This window comes from Pinus tabuliformis, chromosome 8, assembly GCF_031772625.1.
Source record: "Pinus tabuliformis cultivar Carrire ecotype Pingquan chromosome 8, CPIR1, whole genome shotgun sequence".
Lineage (NCBI taxonomy): Eukaryota > Viridiplantae > Streptophyta > Pinopsida > Pinales > Pinaceae > Pinus > Pinus tabuliformis.
The window spans coordinates 1,467,760,197-1,467,782,800 of record NC_142294.1 but is presented as its reverse complement, the minus strand read 5'-3'; positions in this window follow the sequence as shown (position 1 = coordinate 1,467,782,800).

Below are 22,604 nucleotides of genomic sequence, written 5' to 3'. Positions count from 1 at the left end.
CAGTAAGACTAGGGAAGAACATTTCCGACACGTCAGGTGTGTCTTGGAAAAATTACAGCAGAATAAGTTGCTGTTAAATTTGAAGAAATGTACGTTTTTTAAGAAGGAGTTGGTTTATTTGGGATTCGTGATTTTAGAGAATGAGTTAAAGATGGATCCAGAAAAGGTTGCAGCCATAGTTAGCTGGCCATCCCCAAAAAGTTTATTTGAAGTACGAAGTTTTCATGGGCTAGCAAGTTTTTACCAGAAGTTTATAAAAAAATTTAGTGGGATTTGTGCACCCATGGTGGACACTGTCAAAAAAGCAAATCAACCTTTTCATTGGACTGAGTTGGTTGAAAAGAGCTTTCAGCTGCTGAAAAAGAAGATCATCGAAAGACCCATTTTGAGGTTACCAGATTTCAACAAACTTTTTCAAGTTCGTTGCGATGCAAGTGGGATAACCATTGGAGCGGTACTCAGTCAAGAGGATAAACCGGCGGCCTATTTCAGCGAGAAATTAAATGAGAGTAGACATAAATATACATCTTATGACAAGGAATTCTATGCAGTGGTGCAAGCGCTGAAACATTGGAGACACTACTTGCTGGGAAATGAATTTGTTCTGTTTTCGGACAATTCTGCTTTGCAATATGTCATGCAACAGCATAAGCTGAATCATAAACATGTGAAGTGGATGGAATATCTCCAGATTTTCACATTTGTGTTGAAACACATCAGTGGACAAGCCAATAAAGTGGCAGATGCATTAAGCAGAAGAAGTTTGATTTTACAGGAAAGAAGAGTGCAGGTGTTAGGCTTTGAACATCTCAAAGATATGTATGAGACAGATGTAGGTTTTCGGGAAGCCTATGAAGCTTGCCAGAATCCGTTGTTGAGAGACAATAGTTTGTGGTTAGATTATAACATACAGGAAGGATTGTTGTTCAAGGGAGGACAACTGTGTATTACAGAATGTTCAATGAGAGAGAACTTAATTCGAGAGAAACATAGTGGTGGTCTAGCTGGACATTTTGGCATAGACAAGACTTTGGACCAGGTAAGGCATTTCTATTATTGGCCAAAGATGCGGCGAGATGTACAACAGTATGTGGCTAGATGTAAGATGCGTCAGCTGGCAAAGGGACACAATCAAAATACGGGACTGTATATGCCCCTACCTGTTCCGGACAGGCCATGGGACTCAATCAGTTTAGAATTTGTCTTGGGTTTGTCGAGGACACAGAAAGGATACAATTCAATCATGGTAGTAGTGGATCGCTTTACTAAGATGGCACATTTTATTCCTTGTAAAAAGACCAGCGATGCCACGCATGTAGCCCATTTATTCTTCATAGAAATTGTCAGATTTCATTACCAAAGTCTATTATTTCGGATAGGGACATGAAGTTTACGGGCCATTTCTAGCGGACTTTGTGGAAGAAATTAGATACTAAACTGAACTTCAGCTCAGCTTATCATCCACAAACTGACGGGCAAACTGAGGTAGTAAACCGAAGTCTGGGAAATATGCTACGTAGTTTAGTTGGAGAGAATTCACGATAGTGGGATCACGTACTTGCACAAGCAGAGTTTGCTTATAACGATTCACCCAACAGGAGTATAGGAAGAAGCCCTTTCCAAATCCTATATGACATGCACCCTCGTGGAGTGCATGAGTTATGAGATTTGGGTTGGTTGGAACAGAGGAGTGCTGACGGAGAAGATTTCGCCAAAATGATTAACGATCTTCACGAATAGGTGAAAGCTAAATTGCAGAACAACAGCCAAAGATATAAGTAGAAGGCATATTTAAAACGACGGGAAGTGCAATTTAATGTAGGAGACCTGGTACTAGCACACCTACGAAAGGAGAGGTTTCCTAAAGGAGAATATAACAAGCTCAAACTGAAAAATATAGGGCCTTGCCGGATACCACGGAAATTCTCTGCCAAGGCATATGAACTACAATTACCCCTGAGTATTGGGATCTCGCCCATTTTCAATGTAGCAGACTTATACCCTTATATTTCTGCCAATACGGAGGACAATTCAATAGGGCACACATGGGACACCCAGGGAGACGAAGAGACAGGGACATGGATCAGACAGATGCCCCCAGCCAAGCCTTTGGAGATTGACCAAATACTGGACACTCAGGTAGCTAGGCAGACACGCCGAAAGGAGTACTTGCAGTACTTGGTTAAGTGGAAGGACCATCCAATTGAGGACAGTTCCTGGTTGGATGCCGGATAGATTCAATGCGTCGGGTATTCAATTGAAGAGCTCATGGACAGGAGCCATGAGTTTCATTCACCCCAAGAGCCTGATGCAGGAGCATCCAATTAGGGAGGCAACAGTTGGACATGCTGTTTTAAGAATTTTTTTAAATTTACTTTTCAGTTTACTTTTATTGTTATTTCTTTTCAAGAAGGCTGTCACAACCAATGTCGTTACTTTTTATTTTTGAAAGTAAATAGATTAGGGAATAGTCTTAAATAAATTAATACTTGAATAACAACAAAAGGGAATGTAACTGCAAATTGCAACTGCAGGTAGTTCCTCAACTGAATGAGGCTACCAGCTACTTAAATAGACTATCAAAAGGTGAACAAAGGGTTGCTGTGAAAAAGGAGGATAGAAACCAGAGAATGTAAAATCTGACAGAATATTTTAAAACAATAAAGAGAAGCATTTCAGGTATCAAATAGTTGTTATTATGAATGACTATAATCTGGTATTGTGCATGAAATTAACTACATGATTTAGGGACTATTAACGAGACTGTGCATCACATCGAAGCAACTAAACACTACAAGAGAACTCATTTAGGTACTTCACGAAAGCAAATCATTGAAATTCTTATAAGTAGAAGATTTATCGTTTCTAAATATACATACATACATTGCATAAATATTTTTTATAGTTCAGAGACAACATCCTGTAACCTAACACAGGTTCAGAGCATAAGGCATAGTGCTTTCCAAAAACATATACAATTGCCAAACAATCCTCAAATATTTTCATTACAGACCAAGAAGGGTTCCTGTGACCTAGGATCAACTAAACAAATAGAGATGGGACCGTGCTCAATAGCTAGAGCCAAACTGTACAAAAATTGTGTTCAATTCACAACCAAAATCTTAGCAGAGCCACGAGCACCAACGACCAACTAACAACCCAGAACTTTCGACGGACAGACAAAACTGAGGACCAACAAAAACGAGACTTCGTCTCTACTAAAACAACCTACACGACTGTAGAAGATAAATAGGAAGGACCCTACCCAGTTCAAGTGGAGACCGGAACGGAAGAGCGAAGAAACAGTAACCGTCAAGGACCAAACCCTTACCACCACCACAGAGGAGCGAATCACCTGCACAGTCAAGAGACAATGATTAGAGAGGCAGCGTAACCAGTTATATGGAGAATAAACCGAGAGAAGGGTAAAGATGAGTACCCTGAAGGTTACCTGAAGTGGAGCGTAGGTTCCATAGTCGAACCCAGGACCAACAATGTTCGAGCCATGAAACCCCAGTTGCTCACAAGGAGCAGGGTTGTTGGTAGAAGAAAAGCAAAGAGGGAGCCTGAAATCGGAGCAGAGAAGTTACCTTGTGTTAGAGCTGAACTGTCACCAGGGAAGTTGAGCTGAGAACCTGACAAGAATGCGCACCATAAACATAGTCAAACGCAACAAGGACAACCTAGAAGCGCAGCAAACCAACTAAAATTATAGAGAAATCATCGCATACCCAGGACGGCCACAAAGCCTAGCATTGTTTCAAAAAACCACGCAAGAAGCAGCGACCAAACTCTTCGATACAACATCTTAACATTACCCAATGACATAGAACCAGAGCCAAGGCTGGAACTAGCAGACAGTGGGAGGCAGAGAGTCATTACCATCAGGCAGAAGGAACCAGATAAGGGCACAGAGGAGCAGAGCGAAACCAACAGCAACAATAACCAAGCTACAACCAAAACCCGCGCCATAGAACCATAACACGATGACCAAGACAACCTCAAAAGGCGGCAGAGTTAATGCTCCATTAAAACCTCACCAAAAACCCCAGTTGCCACGAAGGCACCCACCTTAGCTTTTGGAGTGAGTCATCACAGTGCCATCGATCAGTCTTGCTTCGTGGGTGTGAGGAAGGATATTGGCTAATGTTGCAACACCCTAAGAAGTGGCGAGGCCTTTGACGAATTTGGAATCAAGATCAACAATGGCAGCTAGGAAATCCCCCCCCTTTGCCTCCTCTTCACGGAAGCTCACCTGGCTACCTGAGGTCTCACCTGGTCTTAGTTGGCTCTCATGGGATCTCACAGGATCACCCCTGTCACCTCCTCTTCACCTGGTCGTTCGTGACGGTTATGTAGAAAAACCCTCATTCGCTCCATTCACCACTTCCAAAATAAAAATAAAATAAAAATATTGAAGACACATATGATAAGTACAATGATTATCATTTTAAGTTTTAGAATGACATATGAGTTAAACGTTTATCTTTTAACAAGCAATTTATACCATTATAATGTATAAATTATTATTATAATTTATAATTTTTTTGTATATAATTTGATTATTCAAATTTGCTTATAAATTTATGTGATAAAATAATAATGAAAGAATTGCATCCTATGGATTAATATAAAATATGTTACCAATAATATTTATAAAATTAGATGATTTTTAAATATCAATATAGGTGTTTTTAAGTCCAAGGGGCATAGAGTATATGATGACAAGGTGTTTTATTAAGGCCCTCCTTGGTGAAAAGGTCATTGGTTTAGAAATTTTGTGGGGAAACAAATTCAATCATAATAAGGGTTGGTGTGGCCCAAGCTGGTGCAATCAATCCTTGAGTAATTTTGATAGCCTACTGTCCTTGGATGACAACTCAATCATCTTGAGGCTCTACCTACTAAACAAAAGAAATATAAATATTTTTAAAATTATAATTATAATTGAATTATTAATAGCTACTCAAACCATAAATTAGACATATTAATTATACGAAAATTCACTTTACCTAAAAAAAATCAAATATTTTTAATTATAATTATAATTAAATATGTTTTAAAATAAAATTTGAACCTAGCCTACTTTATATTTTTAAAATAAATACACGATTTATATTTAAACATAATGAATAAAAAATATAAAAGAAATCAATACTAAATACACAACAGCTATTTTTCAATGTGAATCGCTGATATTCACTAATAAGCTAAATTATATATATATATATATATATGTATATGTTTGTGTAAACATTATTAATATTTTAATAATAAATTCAATTATATATATATATGTTTGTGTAAACATTATTAATATTTTAAAAATTATATAATATGTTTTTGAAATTTTGAATTTAAATAGATTTAAATTTTGATTGATTTATTAATTATATTTATTAAAAAATTATCATTAAATTTATCTCATATCATATTTTTTTAATAATCAAATTTGGAAATTTATTTGATTTAGGTTACCATTTAAATTATATATATATTTTTATTTAATTAGCATTTCCACATTCTAATTCAATTGTATTAAATCAATATAGACTGGTATTAATTTTAGATCTACCAAGGGTCGAGACGGAACAAATCTCTCAAGATGCGAACTTATCTTTGAATGGAAATATTGAAGAAAGGTTTGCACCTCAAGATACTTGATTCCTCTCATCACTTTATAGATCTGTAGATCCTTAGTTAAAATGGATCTATAATGGTTCTTAATAATATTATTTATATTATATAAATTTCACATCTCTATGTACCAACTTAGATCCATCTAACTCTGAATCTATCATGAGCCAAGAGGGATCAAATCCCTCAAGGTGCAAAGCTTATTTTTTATAAATTTGGAGTTAGATGGATCTAAGTTGGTTCGAGTTGAAAGCAACAATGTCACATTTTTAGATTATTATTATTATGTGGTTGTTTGAGATAAACTTCATACTTTGAAATTTACATGTTTATTATTATTTATTTGCTTGAGGATTTAAAGCATTGACATGTTAATGCAAACTTATTTGTACTGGGAGACTAGTTAGTTCACAAATTTGAATGTGGCTATTATACACAAAAAATTTAAGTGTTTTTTTTGCATTAGACCATTGTTAAAAAGATTTGTGGTGAGCTTGTCACGTTTTGTTTTTTCTACATTTGATAGTTGTTAAAAAGCTCTGCTATGGATTTACATCATGTTTTATTTTCCTACTTTGTTGTGACTTTACATTATGTTTATGTTTTCTTTTTTGAATCTGACCATATCATTCTCTTCTTTAGTTTAGTCTATGTTGGATGCCTTGAACAGTCTGTAAGTCTTTATTTGGATGCTTTGAGTGGTTTGTGTATTTGAATTTCGATGGTAATGTTTGTGGATGTTACAATTGTTGTGCTGTATTGATATATTTATATGTAATTGTCTATTAGTAATTAGTTGTTGATAAAGAGGGGAGGATTGATTTCGCACATCTATTGTATCTCAACTTTTGACAATGAATTAATTTTTAATAGTTCCCCTCTAGGTATTACTAAATATATCTTGAAGAATATTTTTAATAAGTTATTGCCTCAAGATTACTCTTGAAATAATTTGTTTCTTTGCAAATGTTTGAAATAGTTTATTTACTTCAAGAATATTTTGAAGAAATAACATATCTTTGATTTTTTTTAATGAGTGGTCATATTTACAAATTCTCTAAATTATCTCCTATTCCAAACAATTATCACATCTTCATTTTGTATATATTCTTTAAAGTGGATATTTAATAGCATTTTGATGAAATTTTTTGAGAGACTATTTGTTTTGAATGTTTATAAATATATATTTTCCTCTGATAAATATTTTGAATAATTAATAAGGGATATGATCTTGTTAATAATTAATTTGCACTCTATACATCTATTTTATTTAATTCGGGGTATCTCAAATTTTGATAGCTAATTGATTCTTAATATTGATATATCTTAAATAGTGTTTTAAATAATTTACTACCTCAAGATTACTATTGAAATAATTTGTTTCTTTGCAAATGTTTAAAATAATTTATTTTCTTCAAGAATATTTTGATCTTTTTGTTTTGTTTTAAATGTATCGTATATTTTGCAAAGTTAGGAAATAATGTATTTCTAATTTCTTTTAATAAGAGGCCAGGTTTACAAATTTTACAAATTTTCTAAATTGTCTATTTCTCCAAACAACTATTATAGATTTGGGTTAGGACAAGTTTTGAGAAAGAAAACCGCACATGTTTATTGATAACATTGTTATAGATAATTAATGCAGGTATTTTTTATGCAAATTATTTTCATGTTAAGATTTCTTACGGAATGCAATATCCTTCTAACATGTAGGCTTCCTTGTTGGAGTTCATGAGAGAGAGAAGGTTGTTGAATTTGAGTTGGGGGATCATCAAGCTCCTTGGTGCCATCATCTAGGTGATAGTTAGATGGAAGCCAATTTACCAAATATCAAACATATTAATCAATACTTTTCACATAATACCCTAGATGTTTCTCTTCTAATTTAAAATTGGATTGAAGCTATTTAAAAATAAAAAGTAAAATCAAAAGGAAGTATCACACTATCAATTAGAATTAGAAGACAAAGGGCAATCAACATACCCTTTTTATGTAAGGGCGCTTACCTTCTCCCACTACAAACATACAATTAAACTGCATGCTACAATTTCTCTTATATTTTTTTACAGTTTCTCTTATATTTATTGATACGAAATTTGGTTGTCATTTCTCTAATCCAAAACTTTTTTTTGTTTGTGATTACAAATTTGTCATTTTTCATGTGGAAAGGTATGTAAAGAATATATGCAATTATAGATATCTTCGATGTCTTCGTAACCAGTAAAATAATATTTGAAAAAGTGCCACATTACACACTTTGAGAATATATTTAGAAATTCTAAATCAAGTTTGTTAGACCCTATCTAATTTTATACCTCTTTTATTTTTTTTATTTTTTATTTTTATTTTTTATTTTTGCAGAGAAAAATGTTAATGATTTTCATTAGTTTAAAAAAAACTAGTAGATGTATCATATTGTTCTAATGGGTTGTGTTCAACTGTAACTATCCAAACAAAGTCCACGTAGACCAATTTGAACATGAACATAAACTAAAGATAAAGTTTATCCCTTTATAGGGTGTCAAAATTCCTCCAATAAGTATATAAATATCATACCTATATAAAACAAAAAATGCATGCTATAACAGGAAAAATACAAAGGAAATACCTATATAAAACAAAAAATGCATGCTATAACAGGAAAAATACAGAAGAAATACCTATATAAAACAAAAAATGCATGCTATAACAAGAAAAATAAAAAAGGAAATAAAATTAGTAGAGATCGTTATTTTATCTAAAAAGATTCCTCCTGCTATTACTGTCAACTTGGAAAAAAAATTTGGAAAAAAATATATCCTAACCTCGTAACTAATCCCTTTCTAGAGAGAGAGTCAACAACTTTGTTGAGTTCTCTAAAAGTATGATTGAAGTAGATGTTTCTGAAAAACTTCTTCAAATTTTCTATATGAGCCATCCAATTCACCAAATTAGATACATGTTAGCCAAGCCATTTATCCAATCTATAATAACCTTAACATCACCAAAAATATTCAACTGCATCAGGTTTATTCTTTTAGCATAATATATGAGACTCCACAAAGCTAAGCTATGACTTCTGCATGTGTGTTGGAGCCATCTCCACCAAACCAATACAACTGGATATGAAGATTTGGATCCTAATATAATACAACGCCATAACTACACTTCCCCTATTGTGCTACTCATCAAAGAAATCGGTTAGATAAGACATTAACAATTTGTCAACCAATATTTTGTTCTATTTTTGGGTTTCGGATCCTGAGCGAATTCTCCAAAGTGTGCATAAATTTTGCTGGCAGCTCTGCCTATGTTAAGGGGAGAGTCTTCAAAGGTCATCGCATTATGGACTCCCCATATGCCCCAGATGATAAAAGAAGATTTTATACATTTTTATATTCAAAATCTGTAGTGTTGTCAGAGCAATTTTGATTGTCATCGAATTTTATTCCCCAATGGGGCCAAAGCACTAGACACGTTGAACTGAATATACGAAGGAATATGTGACATCTCTTCAACAGCTTGGTAAAGCAAGAAAATCATTCTCGAATCCCATGGTAGTCCTTGTCCGCATTTACATTTTGAAGTACACCCATGGAAGATAATAGAAAAGGAGAAAAATATATCTTATATAATATAGGATTTTTACAATTTTAGACTTTCATTAATTTATCTTCTTTACCATTGCCATTATTCTAATTCGTAGCATTTTGAGAATGTCCATGCACCCTTAAGAGAATCTCGTGGAATTGTCTACACCACGGGGTGATGGCATAATCACAATCTATATCGTTTGAGATGTATAGTGGATGGTATCTTCGCGTTGTATATTTATCCAGAGTTTTGCATAATACAACCACAATTGGAAGTTTAAAGCCCAATTTTCCATTAGGGAAAATTTTAAGAACCCCCCTAAATTTATAAATATAATAAATGGGCGAATCTCCATGGTATATAGGAAAAATGGAAGACGATTTTATCAATAATATAATATATATATATAATTTTTTGGCGAATCTCTCACGAGGCATGGCGAATATTTTACTCAATTATAAAATCTTGTAAGATCTTGGCGAGTCTTTCACTAAATAATAAAACTTTGTAAAGTCCTAGTGAATCTTAGCATAGGCTACATGCTGGTTTAATTCCCCCATTTAAATAGGCTACATTCCAGGTGAATACCATAGGTCAATACCATGTGCCATTTTGGTGAATACCATGGGTCAATACCATGTGCCATTTTTATTTTTATTAATTCTAATATTAGGGTTAATAATGGTTTTTTTGCATGGTATTAATAACAATCTAGTCCATGGTATTTGTCCCATAGTATTTTGGCCATAGGTTTCACCTAAATATAACCCATTTTTTGAGTGTTCGTAAATATAAGGTGACTTATGGAGTAAATATAAAAAATGTTTTATTTGTTTACCATACCTCTCGTTTATTTATATTTTTATTAATTTACCATACCTCTTTTACAAATATGGTATTTGGCCCATAGGATTCACTTAAATAAAACCTCTTTCTTGAGCTTTCATAAATAGAACGAGGGTTATGGACTAAATATAAAAAAGGAGGTTTTATTTATTTACGATACGTCTAGTTTATTTATATTTTTATTTATTTACCATACCTTTTGAGTAAGTATAAAAAGACGTTTTATTTATTTACCATACCTCCACTTTACTTATATTTTTATTTGTTTACACCCTTACATGTATATAAGGTGACTTATGGAGTAAATATAAAAAATGTTTTATTTATTTACCATACCTCTCATTTATTTATATTTTTATTAATTTACCATACCTCTTTTATAAATATGGTATTTGGTCCATAGGATTCACTTAAATAAAACTTATTCTTGAAAATGGGCGAATGGATTCACTTAAATAAAACCTATTCTTGAAAATGGGCGAATGGAAGGTTGTAAGTCCTAATTTCAAGGGCTAAATTTACCTTTTTTACCCTCTCCCTTAAAATAAGGTGGGCTATTTGAGGTGATTTGTAAAAATGTACTATGATACAAAATATTCGCCCACTAAAAATTTAAAACCCCTTAAATTCGCCAAAGGGCGAACATTCGCCCCTAAAATTATCCTTGCCTTCCATGAATTGGATCCATCGGTGGAAGTTTAAAGCCCAACCTTCCATGAATTAGATCTATTTTGCAATTTGCAGATTTAAGAATTTCAAAGATTGAGTTAAAATTAATTGTATTTTGTATATTTATATATAATGTTAAGTTGTTTTTTACTTTAATTATAAGAAGAGGTGTCAATTTCAAGTGAAATATGGACATACTTACACATCACGTTCATATTAAGATGTAGAATGTGCCTCTGGACAATAAGAGTATTCTCATTTTTAATTTTATTAAAACCTTGATTTAATTTTTATGGAATTTCCACATAATATTTTCACTACTAGTAAGGATAATAAAAGGTTTAGATATACTTCAAAAATGATTATAATCTTTTCACTTTTGGATTTAATTAAAGAAAAGTCATAAAATTAAGTTAAAATATAATATTTATAAAATATTTTAATTGTGAAATGGGTTATGTTAGGATATTACAGTTAAGTATAACTTGGTCTAGTGTAGAGTTAGACAAAGTGTGTTTCTTTACTATGTATTTTTGTAACTTACAATCCAACTGTCACGATATGTAGTGATCCGACAGTTCATTCTCTCCTCAGTGTCACTGACACTTGATTCGTGGCTTAACACCGATTGGTCCATGATCTCTATTTAAAAAGAATGGAGGGTCATTTGTAGGGTAACTGTTCATGATAGAAGCTTATGTAAATTTTCATTCTTTTATTAATAAATTGTCTGAAGTGGCCACGTTGGCTCAGGCCATGGACTGTTTTCCACTTTGAAGGTTTTAACCACATCAACAATACAGGTGTATTGATCTGTGATCTGTTTGTGAGTGGTGTCCTTTGGTGTTCTATCTGAGGAACTTACTCTGTAAATTCCTACATGGTATTAAAGCCAAGTTTAGGGCCGCATTCGTTGGTGATCCAAATCTGAAGCCGATAGAACTGCATTTGACTACCGTTTCCTAGATCTATTGTTTCTGACTGCTTTCGGGCCGACAGGATTGCTCTATTGTGTTAAGAGCATCTGTTTCGGTGAGGAACCCCTTTCATTTCATGCGAAAAGGTTTCCGGTAGCCCTAGCTACGTCATTTTTAAGATCTGGAGGTATATAGTGTTTATTTGTAGTTTTTACTCATTTTCTCTATGTTTATTTCGGTTTATTTAGCTCTTTGTTTTTTTTATTACCGGATCTATACCTTTCATTTCTGCGTATGTTTTTTTCCCCGCAATTTTGTGCGATTTGAGAAATCAGAAACAGAAAGGAAGGATTTTTCTCATGCGTATGCTCTTTTCACCGCGCCTTAGTGTGATTTTGGAAAATCAGAGACATTGAGGAAAATATTTAGTTTCTGGCTAAAGCTAACTTCAAGATGTATGGTTTGTTTTTTGTTTGTTTGTTTGTTTGTTTTTTTGTTTGTTTGTTTTTCGTTTTGTTTTTTTTTTTCTTTCTATGTTTGTGTTGAGTTTTGTGTTTTTTGTTTTGTAGGCAAAAAAGAGCTTTCTCAAGTAAGCACACACCCCAAAGCTTTAGTGACTAAACAAAAAAAAAACCCCTTCCACTTTTCCAAAAATTATTAACTTTTTAATCTAGCTCACTTGGTCCAAAGCTACTGTATGAGAATAGAGGTCTTGAGTTCAAGTTTTTCTTTTTGTTGAGCTAATTAAAAAAAGTTTGGAAAGGGGATGGATTTTTTTTAAATATAACATTATCATTCATTTCAACACATTCTTGCACTTCGTCGACATCTTCAACAACTTTTCTTCAAAAAGCCATAACTTCTTCATCTGGAAGCCGTTTTTTTTAATCAGCCTATTTTTTTGAGATCTTTCCATTGGAACACTTGCTTTCAGCATCTACATCTTCAGTTTCTATTAAAATGGAAAGTCCATGCCAAGTTATTCTTGACAACACCAACTACTTCCAATGGTGGTCCTACATTGTGGATTTACTTAGTAGTAAAGGTCTTTACAGAATAGCCTCAGACCAAGAAACCAAACCTAAAGATGAAGATAAGGCAGCCAAATAGGAAAATAGGCAAGATCAAGCACGTGGGTTGATAGGGATGTCTATTTCCCCAGACCTTAGATTCCATATTGCAGAACTTGATACTCTTAATGAAGCAATGAAACAGATCACTAAAGTTTTTGGAATTAAAAATGAATTTAGAGTCCATCAACTCGAAAATGAGTTGCTTACATTGGACCCCAATAATTTTTCTTCAGTTGAAGATTTTCTTTCCGTTTAAGACCCTTAGACTTCTCTTGAAAGGTGTTAAGGTTAAGAAAGAAGATGGTAACCTTATCTATTTCATTCTTACTAAGTTGGGACCAGCCTACTCTGTGTTTGTTTCCACCTTCCATTCTACAAGAGAAGCCTTCATTTCTCAAGGACAAGACTACAAGTCCCCTTCTTTTGATTCCTTTTGTGATTCTTTAATAAGAGAACAAGAAAAATTCTTACACCTTGGTCTTCTTAATCTTGGAAACTCTTCTAAGAAAGCCTTAGCTGCCCAACAAAAACCAAATTCAAAGAATCCTAAGAAGTTGTATCCTAAAAAGAATGGTCCTAAGCAATTTTAGCGTCAAAATGAAAAATCATTTCAACAAAATAATAAAACAAATAAAAACAAAGGGAAAAAGACTAATATACATTGCCAGTTTTGTAATCGAGATGGCCACTTAAAATCCAAATGCTTTAAGAAGATGAAAGCCTTGGAAGCAGCAATGAAGAAGCATAACATCCATTTGGAGCACTCTTCAACTTCAACTTCATCGTCAAGAATAACACTTTCTGCATGTGGATGTCAAACATCTCAATTTGGATATGCACTAAATATATCTTCTTCTTCTAATTCTCATGAGTGGCTCATTGATTCTGGAATTTCTTATCACATGGCAAAAAACAAAGCCATGTTTTTTTCTTTAAATGATTGTAACACCAAAAATATATATGTTGGTGATGATAGATCTCTTAGTGTTGTAGGGACTGGAATTGTTCATATAGACAATGGTCAATTTAATGATGTATTATGTGTTCCAATCTTATCTTGCAACCTTCTATCTATATATCAGATAACTCATTCAGGTGAAGGTAAAATTGTTGAATTTTCACCTCACGATGTTGTAATTAAGGACCTAAGAGATCCTAGACAGATTTTAGCTACTAGCATCGCTGATGATTCTATAAGGTTGTATAAGTTTAACAACTTTGGGTTATCAAATCTTCCCTCGATATTTGTTGCTCGTAATGATGAAGTGAGTAAACTTTGGTATGAGCAATTTGGTCACTTAAACTATCGCTCCCTTCAAAATCTATGTAAAGAAAATATGGTGACAAGTCTTCCAATGGTATCTTACAGAGATGGTGCTTGTTCCAGATGTGTACTCGGAAAACATCATTGGGATAGTTTTGAAAAACGTGCCTCTTGGCATGCCTCAGCCCCTTTACAGCTTGTGCATAGTGACTTATGTGGTCCACTTCCAGTTGTTTCATTCTCTGGCTACAAGTATTTCTTAACTTTCATTGATGATTTCTCCAGACGCACTTGGGTATACTTCTTAAAACTCAAGAGTGAAGTATTTAACATGTTCTTGTCCTTTAAGGCCTTTGTTGAAAAACAATCTGGACATCAAATTCTTAGGCTAAGATCTGATAATGGCAGAGAATATGTTAACAAAAAATTCATCAACTTTTGCACTGAGAATGGAATTTAAATGCAACACACTGTTCCATATACTCCACAACAAAATGGTGTAGTTGAAAGGAAGAATTGCACCTTAAGGGAAATGGCTAATTGTATGCTTCAATCTAAAGGACTTAGTCTTAATTATTGGCAGAAGCAATTAACTGTGCAAATTATATAATAAATCGCACTCCTACTAAAGTTTTAAAGAATATCATTCCAAAAGAAGCATGGAGTTCAATTAAACCAGATGTAAGTCACTTTCATGTTTTTGGAAGTGAAGCATGGGCCCATATTCCAAATGAGAAACATAAAGCTTTAGAAACTAAGAGTGAAAAATGTATTTTTTGTTGGATATTCTGAAGATGTCAAAGGATATAGACTTATTCCACTTAAGTCCAAAAATGTTATCATTAGAAGAGATGTAAAGTTTGCTGAAAATATATCAGCCTACGAACCTAGTTCGGTGGATGTGCCACCTCTCTCTATCTCTTCTACTTTTAAAAATATTCTTCTTCAGATGATGAAAGCAAGGATGACAATCCTCCCCCACCTTCTCAGGATCCTCCTTCAGCTCCTTAGCTTCCAAAATGGGTTTGTGCTACTCGGGATGCAGTAGACGCTCTTGTCGGTGATCCTACAGATCAGCAACGTACACGTTTTCAATTCGATAGAGCCTCTTCTTTACTGGCTCAAGCTTCAACGAATTATGATCCTAACACCTTTGCAAAAGCTTCAGGCCATCCAGATTGGGATGCAGTTATGAATGAATAATATTGTTCATTATTGACAAATGATACATGGGATCTTGTTCCTCTACCAAAGGGATGAAAATTTGCTAGATGCAAATGGGTTTACAGAACCAAGTATGGACCAGATGGAAAAGTTGATAAACATAAAGCTCGTCTTGCTGCTAAGGGTTTTTCACAAGTTGAAGGCATTGACTATACTGAAACCTTCTCCCCTGTTGCCAAAATGAACTCTATTTGCCTTGTTTTTTCCCTTGTTGCCTCTTTAAAATGGGAAGTCCATCAGATGGATGTTAAATCTACCTTCTTGCATGAAGAAATCTATATGGAACAACCTACTGGATTCATACAAACAAACTCCAGCCTTGTATGTCAGCTTAAGAAATCCCTTTATGGTCTCAAGCAATCTTATCGGGCTTGGTATGCCAAAATGGATAGCTTTCTTTTAAAAACTGGCTTTTCTAAGTGTCATTCTGACAACACTGTCTACACCAAGAAAGTGGGCAAGTCTCTTATCATTCTTGTTCTTTATGTTGATGATCTTATCCTTACTGGTAGTGATGCTAACCTTATAAACCATGTGAAGTCCAGCCTTAAAAAGAAGTTTGAAATGACAGACTTAGGACACTTGCATTATTTTCTTGGTCTTTAAGTCTTGCAATCCAAGGAAGGTATTTCCCTTTCCCAATCCGAGTATGCCTGTGATCTTCTACACCACTTTCACATGGAAAACTGTAAGCCAGCCCCTTCTCCCTTTCAGTCTGGAGCCAAACTTTCAGTCACTTGTACTTCCCATGAAGTTGATGCTACCTTATATTGTCAACTTGTAGGAAAACTTTTGTATCTGACCCATACTCAACCTGACCTTTCATTTGTTGTTGGCCTTATTGCTCAGTTTATGCAAGACCCACATGAAAGTCATTGGAAAGCAGTTAAAAGAATACTTCGTTATGTTCGAGGTACAGTTCAGTTTGGGATTCATTATAGTGCAGAAGCATCTCCTCTATTGGTTGTTTTCACTAATTCTGATTGGGCTGGTGACCCTGATGATTGAAAGTCTAATGCAGGTTATATGTTCACTCTTGGTTCAGGACCTATTACATGGGCTTGCAAGAAACAAAGTGCCATTTCTCTTTCTTAAGTAGAAGCAGAGTATCGTGGTGTCGTAGAAGCTAGTAAGGAAGCCCTGTGGCTTCGTCAGATCCTGTCAGAGTTCGGCTTTCAACAATATAATCCGACTACACTTTGGTGTGATAATCAAAGTGCCATTCAACTATGCAAAGATCCAATCCAACATCAGCGCAGCAAACACATTGAACTGCACATGCACTCCATCAGAAAGCTCATTCACGACCATGTTCTTGAAGTGCAATATTGTTCAACAGATGATCAAGTTGTAGACATCTTTACAAAGGCTCTCACAGAGGCGAAGTTTACTAAACTTCAATTTATGGTTGGAGTTCAGGAAGTTGTCACTAAGGGGGGATAGGCTCTAATGCCTCATTCCTTCTCCTATTGTGTCATATTTGTACATCCTTTAATCCTATCCCAAGTTGTTCTTAAGGAGGGATGTTAGGATATTCCGACACATAGGAAATAGTTAGTATAACTTGGTCTAGTGTAGAGTTAGGTAAAGTGTGTTTCTTTACTATGTACTTTTGTAACTTACAATCTAACGGTCACGATATGTAGTGATCCAACGGTTCATTCTCTCCTCGATATTATCGACACTTGATCTGTGGCTTAACACCCGATTGGTCCATGATCTCTATTTAAAGAGCATGGAGGGTGATTTGTAGGGTACCGTTCATGAGAGAAGTTTATGTAAATTTTCATTTTTTTATTAATAAATTTCCTGAAGTGGCCGCGTTGGTCAAGCCGTGGACTGTTTCCCTCTTTGAAGGTTTTAACCACATCAACAATGCTGGTGTATTGATCTGTGATCTGTTTGTGAACAGTGTCCTTTGGTGTTCTATCTGAGGAACTTACCCTGTAAATTCCTACAGGTTATATATCCATTTTTAACCCTAAATCTACCAAAAATCGAGACAGAGCTCTCAAGATGAAAACTTACACTTTTGTGTAAAATTTGAAGAAAGATTTGCACTTCAAGAAATTTAGTTAGTTTCATTGCATGGTAGGTCCTTAGTTAAGATGGATTTATGTTGGCTATTAATAATATTATTTATATTATATAAATTTCACACATCTATATATAAAAGTATTCCCATTTTAATTTTATTAAAACCTTGATTTAATCTCTAGAATATCTTCGGAATATTTTTAGTAGTAGTGAAGATAAAGAGTTTAGATATATCCCAAAAGTAATTATAACCTTTTGGATTTCAAATTTAATTAAAAAAATGTTATAAAATAAAATAAAATTAATATATTTATAATATATTTTGATTGTAAAATGAGTTATGGTTTTTTCATACGCCGTATTGATAAGAAATGGTATTGTCACATAGTATTGTAACAAAGTCTATTTACAAGTTAATAATACCCATGGTAAAGTGGAGTTGAATATACATGGTTAAATCTTAGTGTATTGTAAGTTTATTGTAAGTATTAAATTCTTATGTGCTTATTAATTAAACATGGTTACAGAATCATTATTTTAATTTATATGGTAAAGTAGAAGTTATAGCTACTATTTATATGTTATATATTATCCAACATTATGGCTAGCCCCACCTAGGCTCAGCCTAGCTCAAAAAAACAGTGTTATATATTTTAATATGGTATATAGAAATGGTATTGTCACATAGTATTGTAACAAAGTCTATTTACAAGTTAATAATACCCATGGTAAAGTTGAATATACATGGTTAAATCTTAGTGTATTGTAAGTTTATTGTAAGTATTAAATTCTTATGTGCTTATTAATTAAACATGGTTACGGAATCATTATTTTAATTTATATGGTAAAATAGAAGTTATAGCTACTATTTATATGTTATATATTATCCAACATTACGGCTAGCCCCACCTAGGCTCAGCCTAGCTCAAAAAACAGTATTATATATTTTAATATGATATATAGACATCTCCCCATACTAACCTTTATATTACTTTTAACCTTTTATTTTTCTTTGTTTATATTACTTTTAACCTTTTATTTTTCTTTTATAAACAAGTGTTCAACATTACCCCATTATATTAACAAATATTAATATAATGTGATGTTATGTATAAAATTACAAAAATTATATTTTATGTTTAAAAGATTTTTTAAATGAAATTTAAGTTCAAATATAACAAGATTATTTATTTAATCATTAATACATAATATTATGATTTGAATTTGAATATAACAATATTATTTATACAACTACAAATATATAATATTGTTATTGTTCAATTTAAACTCAATTGGGTGAGATTACATAGCTTTGATAGTTTCTTACTTAAAAGTTTATAAGATTATGTCTATTTCATTTTTTAAAAGCATTTACAATATTTTTTGTTATTTCTTTTTTTTCTTTTATAATGAGCATAGGTTAATAATATTAAAAATATTATTACTTCAACTTTTAAGAAAAAATGTGGTTTAATAAGAAATTGGAAGGGAAAAGGAAATCAAGATATTATAAGGAAATAATGAATCCAAATCTCTAAAATCAGAGGTATTTCTATGTCTTGATAAGTGTAAGAAAGAAAATAAACATTGCTAAAATAAGAAAAAAAATCATGAACTCCATAGTGAAACTAAACATTAGTCAATTACCATAACAAAACTATGCATTGGCCAATTTTTCAAATCCCAACCCTTAAGTGAAAGAGTTGTTGCAAATCCTACCCTTTCGATGAAATCTAGAGGTTTCAAAATATAAACCACTACCAACCTTCTTAACCATTTAACAAAATTATGCTGATATTCAAACACTTCTCTTAATGTTTTTGAACTATTTCAAGTAATACCTTACATTCTTAGGGTTGATGGAATATTTCTCTTAATTCTTTTCAAGTATTCCAAGTAATATATTTCCTTCTTAAAATTCGATATACCATTTTTTATTTCAAAGGATGTTAATTATTATCACAATGTTACCAGTTTTAGGTGTTATATAATTATTTTTTCTTTTAAGTTACATATTAGTGCTACTTGCTATAAGTATAAACAACTTTATATTAATTTTGTTAGTTGGGTTTAGCTCAAGTGGGTTAGGAGAAATGTTGTTATCCTCTCCACTCAGATTCAATTCCTGCATGTGCCCTAACATATTGAGCTTACAACGAATATTTCTTATATTGACTTTGAACATTGTTCTTTGAGGAATTTTCCGAAGACTAAAATATGTGTATTCTTTATATAGAATATAAAGGTATTTCTCATGAAAATAATTTATGTTAGTTTATTTTTTTATTTTATATGTTTTCCATTAATTAGTGTGTATATATATATATATATATATATAAAGTTTTTCCTTTTAATTTATAGCAAAACACATTACTTTTTCTAGATGCAATGCCATACTACATAAGATAAGATTCTTTCATGAAATATTGTTTGTGCTTATTAGTTTTACATAAATTAATGCATTTACTTGTTAGTGTCAAATAAAAATTCATATATATTATATTAAAAACAAATTGGCTAATAATAAATTTGCATAAGCTTTGTCATTGCTATCATCCCTTGAGTCCCACACCACATATTATTATCGTGGCTTCCCCTTTCATTTTATCCCCAAGAGAAAATTCAACTTCCATAAAGGGAATAAGCCTTAGTGAGTATAATGTACTTAGACCCTCTATGTGCATGGATAAGATCCACATGTAAAATCCATTATGCCATGAATTTGTTAGTCCAACTAGCTTTCTAACGACCCTTAAATTACTTTTTCCCACCATCATAATATTTTATGTGGTCTTTGTGTCATAATGTGGATTCTGGGTATACCACATACCAACCTCTATTTAGATGTTGATCCCACCCCTCCAACATAAGAGCCGATCATCTTCATGACAAGTGAATTCCCATCCATTGGTCACAAATTAGATGAATAGATAAAATTGTTGTTGGTCATAAGACCCCCTCCATATAGATGCACAATATTATAACTCCCACCAATAAGGAGGTGTCATGTTTCTCCTTCAACATCATTAAAATGGTTCTAAGTTAAGATCTCAATTTATACTCCCCTTCATTGATCTTAACGAAATCAATGCTCTTGATTTCCCCTCCTTTTGACCCTAAGCGGTGTTAAATCTTGGGCATACATCCCCAAATTCCTTTTTCCCATCAATGATCTTTGGATCAATAGAGGATCTAGATCTATGTAGGCCCAAACGACCCCCTCTCTTGAACATTAAAGTTTAGAACCCGCATAAGTGGAAGAGTGTCATGTGCCATACTCTTGTGACCTCAACTGCTTTATAACATAATGTGCTAGTTCTCCTAACATTCAACCCAACATATCAATGTAGAAATGATATATTTTTTTTTAACAAGAACGGTTAATGTATTTATTGCCAAAAGTGGAGCAAGCTCCTATTACAATTGACAGAAGCTTTTAGAAACTGAGCAATGAGAATGAGCTGATGGTAGTCCCTTCTCCTATGCTTATTTTCAAAAGTTCTGTGAGTTCTTTGGCTATTCTTGTTTTCTGTCTTACATTTTATCTCAGGGAGAGCAAATTCTGTGACCTTTTCCTTATGCTTTTCTTTTTGTTGTTCCTTAAGTTTGCCGTTCCTTCTACTATTATTCATTCTGCTTGCTATTCCTTCGGTTACTGTTCCTTTGGCTTGCTGATCCTTTGGATGCTGTTCCTTCGGCCTGCTATTCCTTCGGAGTGTTGTTCCTTCAGATGTTGTTCATTCGATCTGTTGTTCCTTCGCTTTGCTGTTCCTTCGGATGTTGTTCCTTCGGCTTGCTGTTTCTTCAGATGCTGTTCATTCTGTTGCTATTTCTTCTGATTGTTGTTCTTTCTGATGTTGTTCCTTAATCTGCTTGTTGTTCCTTCTACTGTTGCTGCTGTTCCTTTGGCCTGTTGTTCCTTCTGGTGTTGTTCCTTGTGCCGCTGTTCATTCTGGTTGTTGTTCCTTCTGTGGCTATTCCTTCTACCATCTTCTGTTGTACATTCTGGTGCTGTTTCTTCTGCTTGAAAGTCCTTGTGCTTGTTGTTCCATCTGCTTGCTGCTTGGCGATCCTGAATGTGACTTTCAAGGTACCAAATGCCACTCTCCCTCTTAAAAGCAGCTCTACCTTCTGTAGATTGACTAAGGCAAAGGATGAATCGAGCAGGGTCCTCCATTAAGGCTAAGATTACCTTGAGGCAGCAGGCAGGCTTTATTTGCCAGCAAGTCCGCTTGTTTGTTTAAATCCTGCAGAATATGATATGAGTTGGTTGTGTCGAAGTCTTTCAAAGAGTTTCTAATTCTCTGCAAGGTTTTGTTTAAAGTTGGGTTACTAAAATAATCTTCGGAGTTTAAGAGCTTTATCAGTGGCTCTGGGTCTCCGAATATTTGGATTGATTTGTAATCTAACTCCTTCGCAATCTGGCAGGGTTTTAGGAGGCTGTAACTCTCTGCTTGATTGTTCAAACTTATGCCTAGGCCCCAACTGAATCTAGTTTTTTCCGATCTGTCTAGGGAAAGGATCAATCCCCCTGCGCTTGCAGTGCGTGGATTCCCCTTGGATGCTCCATCAAAGAAGATAGTGGCTTTTGGGGTCCCCTGCCACCACTTAAGAAAGTCACCTGCAGTGAGACGCAGGCGCCAAGTAGGATCTTTCATCGGTTTGTTGATTGAATCTTTCCTTTCTCCTGGCACGCAGGGTCCTAGCCACGCAGAGACTTCTGCAGATAATATAAAGGCAAAAGTTGATTTATCTATTATTTCCAGCAATAGAGCTTTTGCTTTGGCAGCCACTTCCACTGATTTCGGGATCCTGTTGTTAAAAACGCACTCATTTCGAGCCAACCACACTTTCCACCAAAGGAATTTTGGAATAGCTTACCAAGTGTTTTTCCAGCTTGCATTTTTAGATTTTTTCTTAGGGTTTTGATTTTCCCAGGAGGTGTAGAGAGTAACAATTGAAATCTGGGAAGGGGTGGGTACGCTAAGTCCGTGCAGGACCATCTTCCAAACTTCTTGTGTGAAAACACAGTCAACTAATAAATGGTCAGAGGTTTCGATAACAGAAGTGCATAGGCAACATCTAAAGGGCCTGTGGAAGCCTCTTTTATTCAGGTTTTCTCCTGTTAGTGCCTTTTTATGCATGAGTAACCAAGTGAAGAAATTCACCTTTGGAAGGCAAAAGGGAGACCAAATGGATTTCCAGAGCTTCGGAGTCAGCAAAGATGCGTGTGTGGCTTGTAATGAGGAGAATCCTTGAGCTGTTGTATAAATTCTGGTTCTTCCCCACCCCCATTTATCTTTGGATGTACGATGGACTAGGGTGAGGCCAGAAAGTGCTGCACAAAGCAAGTTTTTTTGTGAT